Raw genomic sequence first — 8821 nt, forward strand, 5'->3', positions numbered from 1 at the left:
TCCCTGGGATGTTTCAGCTGCCAAATTGTGGCCAGGAATTACTTGGAAGAGTTTTAGTTGGCCCAGGCCAAGCAGTGCCAGTGAACGTGCTAATGGCGCAGTCAGTCCTGTCCCAGGGTACACGAACAGCTCAGGCGCTGAATTTATTAGTCTGTATGTAGCTACTGATTTCCACGGTTCCTTGGTTCTTAAGCATGCCAAGGCCACGGTCTTACTTACAGGCATTAGTCATTGCTTCACTGCTGGTGGCCCTCTCTAGAACTCTGAGTTGTATTTTACTTATAAATCATTGCATATTTTAAATTCTGTAACGGTAAATGTACAGCTTTGTGAGAAGGTATGAAGTTCTTCTTGATAGTAAGCATGCTGAATTGCCTTTCTTTTTGAAAAGAGCAGAGAAGAGACAGTACCAAACAGGTAAATCATACCTGATGGATCTCCTTGACTTCCAAGATAAAATCACTGGATTTGTGGAGGAGGGGAGAGCACTGGATGTCACCTTAGCGAAGCCTTTCAACATTGTCCTCCACAATGTTGTCGTGCCCAAGTTAGGACTTCGCGGTCTGCATAGGTGGACAAATAGATGCAAAAAAAAAAAAAAAGTTTGGATGGTCAGGCTCAGAGGGTAGTGATTAATGGGTCATACCCTAGCAGGAGGTCAGTGACAAGGGGAGCACTACAGGGGTCTCTCCTGGGACCAGTCCTCTTCAGCAATGACCTGGAGGAGGTGATGGAGTGCATGTTTATGAAGTTTGCAGATGACACCAAATTGGAGGGAGCAACTGATACACCTGAGGGCAGGGCTGCCATTCAAAGGGACCTAGGCAGGCTGGAGGAATGGGTCAATAGGAACCCTACAAAATTCCACAGGAATAAATGCAACGTCCTGTGCTTGAGAAGGAAGACTCCCCCTGCAGTGACACAGGCTGGGGGCTGGGGAGCAGCTCTGCAGGAATGGCCCTGGGGGTCTTGGCAGACAGCAAGCTGAGCATGAGCCAGCGCTGTGCCCTGGCAGTGGTGACGGCTAACGGCATCCTTGGCTGTATTAACAGGAGCACAGTCAGTAGGTTGAGGGAAGTTACCATCCTCCTTTACCCAGCATTCATTAGACTGCACTTATAATACTGTTTTACCCACCCCTCCCAATACAAGAAAGGCATCAATAAAAGGAAGCGAGTTCAGTGGAGGACCACCAGGATGGCCTGGGGCTGAGCATTTGTCTGGTGAGGAGAGGCTGAGGGAACTGGACTTGTTCAGCCTGGAGAAGAGATGGCTTCAGGGGGAATCGAGGGCCTTCCACTACCCACAAGGAAGTTATCGAGAAGACGGAGCCAGGCTGTTCACAGTGGTGCGTGGTAGGAGGATGAGAGACAAAGGACGTAAGTTGAAACAAGAGATGTTCATGCTGGATATAAAAAACCCCACTTTTTCACCAAGAGGCAAGTCAAGCAATGGAAGAGGCTGGACAGAGGGGCTGTGCAGCCTCCATGCTCGGAGGCTTTCAAGACACAGCTGCGTGAAGCGCTGAGCAACCTGGTCTGACCTCATAGTTGTCCCTGCGTTGAGCAGGAGGTTGGACTGAGGTCCCTTCCAACCTGAATTATTCTGTGAAACAGGGTCACATCCTCTGTGATTCACTGAGGGTCCCCCTGAAAGGCAATTGCATGCTCGGCTCATGACAATATCAGTGAGGTGACGGCTTTTTTACAGCATCATGCCTACACAATGGCTATAAATGGATAGGAAATATGTGCAGATTTAAAATGTTAAAACCACAAGTGTAATAAATATCTCAGTTTAATGTCAGTGAGTTAATGCTGAGAAAGTAAAACAGAACATCAGATGTTCTTTTATTTCCCCAAAGCCCAACTGACTTCACAGAGGATGTCATAGAAGCAGTTTATGAATAACCTATTTCAACAACAGGATTTGTGGCTTGCATATCATTGTGGTAACACTACTGCTGCTGCTCTTTCAACAGTTTGGCTTACACGTACGTACTTGACCCAGCAATTAAAATACATACTTTGAGTAGTGTGGTAACTCAATATGCAAAATTCCTGGGTGGGCTGCAAATCCCTAATTGTACGTTTTTGCAAGTCATTAAAGTTTCTTAACCTTTTTGCATAATTGTTGTTCTTACTCTCCTTTCTACCTTGCAATGTCTCAACACAGATTATTTTTTAGAAAGCTAAGAGCCAGGCAGTTTCCAGGGAAAAAGAACAACTAAAAATATTTCTATACCGTGTTCATTCAGTGGCAGTCTCGTACCGTATTACATGAGATTACTGACCTAATGTAACTTGACATTTTACAAGAACATGAAGCATCAGCCCCAAACTGTCATAAGACATGGAAGTGCTTACACCAGACCTAGAAAGCACCGCAGAGTGATAACATGCCAATTAGATGTGTCCATTTGTGTTACTTGCAGTCAGTGGAAGACAGCATTTTCATCCTTCCTTCCAGATAAACCATCTGTACTAGTTATGAATGAGAGATTGAAACTGTGAATTACTCAGCCTGTTTATCAGGAACAGCAAGGGCCAAATTCTTCCCCTTACTTGGCATGAAGCATTACTTTTGAACTTAGCGGGAGCTTCTGGGCTATTCAGTGTAATTAGGGTATCCCAATCAGGCCGGTATCTTCTGAAAATAATTGCCACTATTCCCATTTTGAGACTGTAGTACTGATGAAAGGCAGCAACGATCCTCTGGAGTGGCCACCTAGTTATTAAGAAGTAGCCTAAATGTAGAAGATAAACCCTGGTAACAAGTTTCAACCACCAACGGCACGGGCTGAATTTGAAAGATGAGCCTAAAGTTAAAATATCATCCACCTCATAAGCCATCTGGCTGCCTTTCCTTTTCTACTTATTGAAACACATTTTTGTACAGGCCATTCTTTTTTGGGTTTTCCCGTTCAATACGGTCAGAGTTGCCTCCTTTTCCCAGCTCCTGACCCCCCAGTTTCCGGGAGGGATGCGGTCTGACCCAGCTGTGCTGGATCCCTGGAGGTGGCAGGGCTGAGGGGGATGAATTCTGCAGCCTTTGATCACAGATCTCCTCTCCTACCAAATTCATCTGTGACGGGTTACTGACAAGTCTTGCTACTGTGATTCTCTGGTTTTGGTGCGGCCATGTGTTCAAGTATAAATTGATGGGCCACTTGGGCCTAATCTATCATTTGATTTTCCTGCTTTTCGGGGGTACTGGGAAATTTAAATCTACTTACTGAAGTCATACTATGGAAGGATGCAATATAGAGGTAAGCTGACTAATGGGATAGCTGACTGGCCACATCTTGTTAGTAAAAAAAAAAAAAAGTATCAATATTTGATGTATCTTTTGTGGCCCTTCCACAGTGTTTCCATTAGACATCATATTTCTTGTATCTATTAGCTTTTCACTAGGAAAAAAAATGGATTTATCTTCATTGATATCAATCTAACTTCATCATAGAAAAGTCGGAGTGCTAAATTAGGCATACACTTGGGAAAAACATGAAATACTCATAATCCTTCTCCACTTCACATAGGGTTGCCCTTTCAAAAACAGATGTAACTCATGTAGCCATCTGATCCTTGTTTCCTTTTGAAACGCCTATCTGTATAATTATACCAAGTCACAGAGCTTTAGTTCTCCCCTAACTGAAGTCAGTAGCAAAATTTCCATTGCTTTTAACAGAGAAGGAACAGCTCGTACCAGTGCTAGTTAAAGTATGCAGAAATTTTTCAGCTGGTTTTAGTGGAAGCTGGAATAAGCCCCTGTTCTCCATCTGAAGTTCTGACCCATTTAACTTGATCTTTTACCAGAGATGTTTTCCTGCAGCTGATGTCCAGTTTACATTGGTTAAGATGTTCCAAATCTCGATTGCTGATTACACTGAGTAACGTTGTCTGTCGTGAGAAGGCAAAGGAAATGTTGGTGCTTGGCTTTTCAGTCCTTCCTCTCACTAATAAATTAAATATCTTTCTAATAAAAGAAGGCTTGGCCCAAAGGCTGCTGAAATCAGTGGAAAGGCATCCACTGAAAAGGGTTTTAAATAAGGCCTACCATTTTGAAGGCAATTAACTCACATACAGCCATTCCTTCGTGATGGATATTTGCAGCTGGGGCTAATAATAGTCTTTAATGTTCTTTCTGATAAATGTCTTGTAATATGTTTAATATGTCCAGTGTTAACTTACATTTCAAGTACTAAATATGTTTATCTCTACTGGGAGTTATCAGATGTAAACACAGAAAAATGCTGTGACTATTTAACCCTTGCAAACTAAGATCATTCTGTAGGATCAAAATCTCCAGATAGAATTATTTCCTTTTTTAGCATCTTTTGATGGAAAGAAGTTTATACTGCACCTTGAAAATTATATTTATCAGGTTCTCTGATAGATACTGTCATTCTGGTTCTTTGCTTTTGCCTTTTTTTTGGAGCATCTCTACATATCATATTATCTGCAAAAATTGCGTATCAATGGAGAGGAGTTTTGTACATATGCCAGTCATCAACATATTATACAATGCAAATTTTGCTTACAAGTAAATTTCTGAATAAAGTTTTACATTTTGCAGGGTCACTTCCTATCTTCCTCTTGTATATCCGTTTCTGACACAAGCAAAATCCCACTGATGACTGAGGGACAGGCCTGTACGCTCGCAGCTATGCCTTGCTCCATACGTAGAGAAGAGGAGGTGGATATGTCACTAGGATCTCTTCCTCCTCCTCTCTGTAACCAGTCACGTTTTGCAAAACTGGCGTCAGCTGTGAAATCAGAATCGGTTTTCTGTCCAAAACTCACTGAAGTTTTGAACTGATGGAGGGGTTTAATTTGGGCCCTCTCTCAAGCAGAAACACATTTTGAAAGTTGAACTTAAAGTCTCTTTCTGAAAGCTGCATTAGTATTAGCAAACACTCTTTTACTGTCGCTGTGGGATACAGCACTTTAAATCAGCTATTTCACGATGGAATTTTCCTCCCCTTCCTCAGAGGCTGTGAACTGTTCAATCTAAGTCAAGCAGAGCATTGGCAATATGTGCAGTCCCCTTTGGCAGGCAAACAGCAAATGACTCTCGGCTGGGATTCTGTCCCAAAACAACTATCCCTATTGGAAACCTTAGCTAAAACAAGGAGCACCACATCTGTAATCTATACGTTTCTCCTGCAGGCCTCCTAAAATAAGGATAGATAAATATAGAAACCTGTTGGGGCCAGCAAGTGGGGACGCAACTTTTATTTGAAGGTGGGAGAACAGACAGATGGTCATGTCACTGGGTTCGAGGTAAATCTCAGCCCTGCTCTCAACCTGCTGTGCAAACCTAGGGGGCATTTGCACCCAGATGGCTTTTCCAAGTTACCCTGGGAGGGTTACCAGGGTGGAGAAGGCATGGCACTAGTGTTGGGGTGAGGAAAGACATGTCTGTGTCAGGCGGCGTTGCCTATTTCAGTGCATTACCACATCCCACTCCTGAGGAGCTCACAACACTAAGACTAGGAGTTCAGGCACTGGAGGTTAGTTTTCTGGAGACAAGAGTCCTGCTTCTGCCACACCCCTTGTTTGTGATTGTAGGAAAGTTGCCTCTCCATTTGGTGTCTGTTTCTTTCTCCTCCTTGCAACATGCTGCAAGAAGTCTCCACCTCAGTAGTCCCATAAAATGTCTAATGTTAATTTGCAGAAAATGATCTGCTTGGGCAAGTCGGGGCAGTATGTGCTGCTCATGATGATACATGTGCTCGGGCAGTGCTGTTGGATGCAACTTGGTTACTGAGAGAGAATGAAATACAGGAAAGAAGAACACTCGCTTGAAAGCAAAGCAGCCCAGCCCCTATTCAGGCATACACGCATTGATGTTACAGAGCTAACAGAAGGTAAGATCCCTACCTGTCTTTTCATTACTGTCCTCAACTGCAGCATCAATCCCCAGGCAACATGACTGCAATACCAGTGTCAGTATCAGAAAGCAGCAGGAAACCCAGATGGCCTCTTTGCTCTGAAGTATGTACAGTTTGGAATATTGTCATAGCCTGGATTGTGCTTTTACAATAGGAAAAACCACTCTAAGGGACTCCCAAAGAACCCAGCGCCTCTGAATCACGCACAAATTGTCCACTTCATCCAGACAAGTCATAGAAAAAATTAGCATTGATCTCTGCATTAGAGTGAATACTTGTAAAATGAGGATAAGTAATGCTTTCTGTGGGGTGAATGCAGGTGTAATTCATTGTGAGCCCTTTGAAACTCTAGAGGGAAGGCACTGCAAAAGTACAACACATTACCATGTGAAAAATCAGGAGCTGAACAGATAAAATATTTGAGACAATGGAACTTCTGTGTATGAAGTATTGCACTGGAATCTGCTAGACTGAGACTTGGCACTTGCAGAGATAATCACTGGAGCTGAGGCAGGGTTAAATGTTGAATTAATACACATGATAGGTCACCGTCCTTTAGTCTTTCCTTCTGGGAGGAAGTAAATAAATGTGTCAGTTTAATCTAGCACATTAACCTTCCTCTTAATCCTACAATTTACTTACTAGGGGATTTGTATAATCTACCCGATAAATAAGGACAGTAATTATTCCTGCTACAGAGCGCTGTGAGAAATATTTGCAACGAAGCTTGAAGCTGGATTTAAAAACTGTTTTGGTTTTGTTAGAAACACAAAACTCTGGCCAGGTTTCCTGGAAAATTCCACGGGGCCCAATGCAGGTGGAAGCTCATTTTCTGTATGTGTATGTGTTTGCTTAGCCAAGTGTAGATCCAGGGCTGCACATGGTCCTGAATACCAGAGAGGAAGAAGCTCTAGGAATATCTTTGCAGGAGCACAGCCTCGTGCTTCACAGAGGTCCAGCCGCTGCATGATCCCACCAAGAAGTCTCATAGTGGAGAAAAGCAACATAGCCCCATCCGTCCCCTATCTGCTAACAGGCCTTACTGCCTTCTCCACACATCCCTGGATGCCCATCTGTTGTATCAAAGCTATTTCTTTAACTTCCCTTTCAGGAGAGCAACTCAAATGTGACTTGAATGATCAGAAATCTAATAAAGACAATTAGCAGGACTACAAGGGAAAGTCCTACAGGACTTCAGCGATTCCCTTGAACAGAAAGCCCCCTTCCTCTCTGTGAGTGAAGCCATTCCTTCCCTGAAGATAAAAACGCTTTTCAGAGTTTAACACGGTGCCATCTGAGGGCTCAGGACATCAAGAGCAGCATTCCTGAACTCCTGCTTTCCTGGATTATACAGGAATGGCAAACTCTTCACTCTTTCCTGAACACTGGATAGCACAGGTGTTGACCAGCACCTGCCTCATTGCAAACACGGCCAAGATCAGCAATTGAAAATAAAATACTCCTACCTCCTGGAGAAGTTTTTTTGCTATTTCTCATTGCTACAGGTGTGTTTGTAGGTATGAGAGAGACAGAGAGGTCAGGTTTTATACGTGCGATCATCGTAGTCGCTCTTTGTTAGTCTGATTTCATTGATGTAGATTCCCTAAACACACGCTCCCACACGAAGCTTGATTTAGGAACTCCGGGTGAAGGGACATTTGGACAATTCCCATTATTAATGTTGCTCCAAGTGTCTACACTGCATACACGTACGTGGAGGACTCCTGGCTGCCCGCATTTACATCCATCTGTTCAGATGGCAGGGTGCCCACGCAGAGACTGGCTGGACTTTTGTCCCAGGATACAGGTATTCTGCAATAGGGGGCTCACTTAGGCCACACTTTAAACAATATTAACACCATTTCTTCAGCAGGACAGCCTTCCTAGTGGGTAATTAATTGAGCTTCCAGCAGCGTCTGTCAGCTGTTTGCAACAAGCTTGTTTGCTTGACTAAGCAGCCATGATGATACTAAGCGCCCTGTTTCCTATCAGGTCTGAAGGGTGGGGGACTTGGCTGTATTTAAGATGATTATGGATCAGGCTTTTGAAAGCTCAGTTCCTATACCTATGCGTGCAGCAGACAATAAGGGAAGTTAGCTTTGAGCTCGCCTTTACAGAGACAGGAAACCGAGCCTCACGCAACTGGTCGGAATTAAATGGAAGAAATCTCAGTACAGAACAGAATCAAAAAGGTTTAAAGTTATAAACTCGTTCACAGTAAGGAAATTGTTGCAGCTGTTTTCAAAACCCTGTGCAGCAGGGGAATCTTTTCAGGGACTGTCAGGGGTTGTTTTAGTGGGTGGTCCTATAGCGCCCTATACCATGGCAACACAGTGCCTTGTAGGTGGGATCTCCTAACCCTCCTCAGCTAACAATGCTCTCAAATACTGTAGGTACTGTGGTAGACTCCCATACACAGTCTTCTACATCTAGAAATAGAGGCATCGACTCTTTTAATAATAACCCCTCAAAGTATATGCTAGTTTTACTATTATTTAAAGACTTCCTCAGCATTTATGGCACCTTCCAGACATTTTCTAATTTCTCATTCATCCCATCAAACCCCCGCCCCAAACCAAACCCTGGTGTGCTTTATGAAGCACAGAAGACAGAGAGCTGTCTTCGGATGCGTGGGAAGCTGCCTGTGATACTGCTCTAACGCACCCATTGCTCATCTCCCTTTTGAAGCAAAACCAACTTTATGAGGTACTTCAGCTAGTCCATTTAGAAGCCCGTGTACAACTGTTATCAACAGTTATTTTCACCTTTAAGCAGGCCAAGCAGAGGGCTGGCACCTAGGTCTCCTGAATGAATGAATGAATGAATGAATGAACAACCCTGAGGCATACAAGGAGGTTATTGCTTCCACCTTACCTCCTCCTACCGCCATGTCAGAGCATCTACCTGGGCTGTGTCTGGACCCCAAGG

The sequence above is a fragment of the Mycteria americana genome, chromosome 1 (genome assembly GCF_035582795.1).
Source record: "Mycteria americana isolate JAX WOST 10 ecotype Jacksonville Zoo and Gardens chromosome 1, USCA_MyAme_1.0, whole genome shotgun sequence".
Lineage (NCBI taxonomy): Eukaryota > Metazoa > Chordata > Aves > Ciconiiformes > Ciconiidae > Mycteria > Mycteria americana.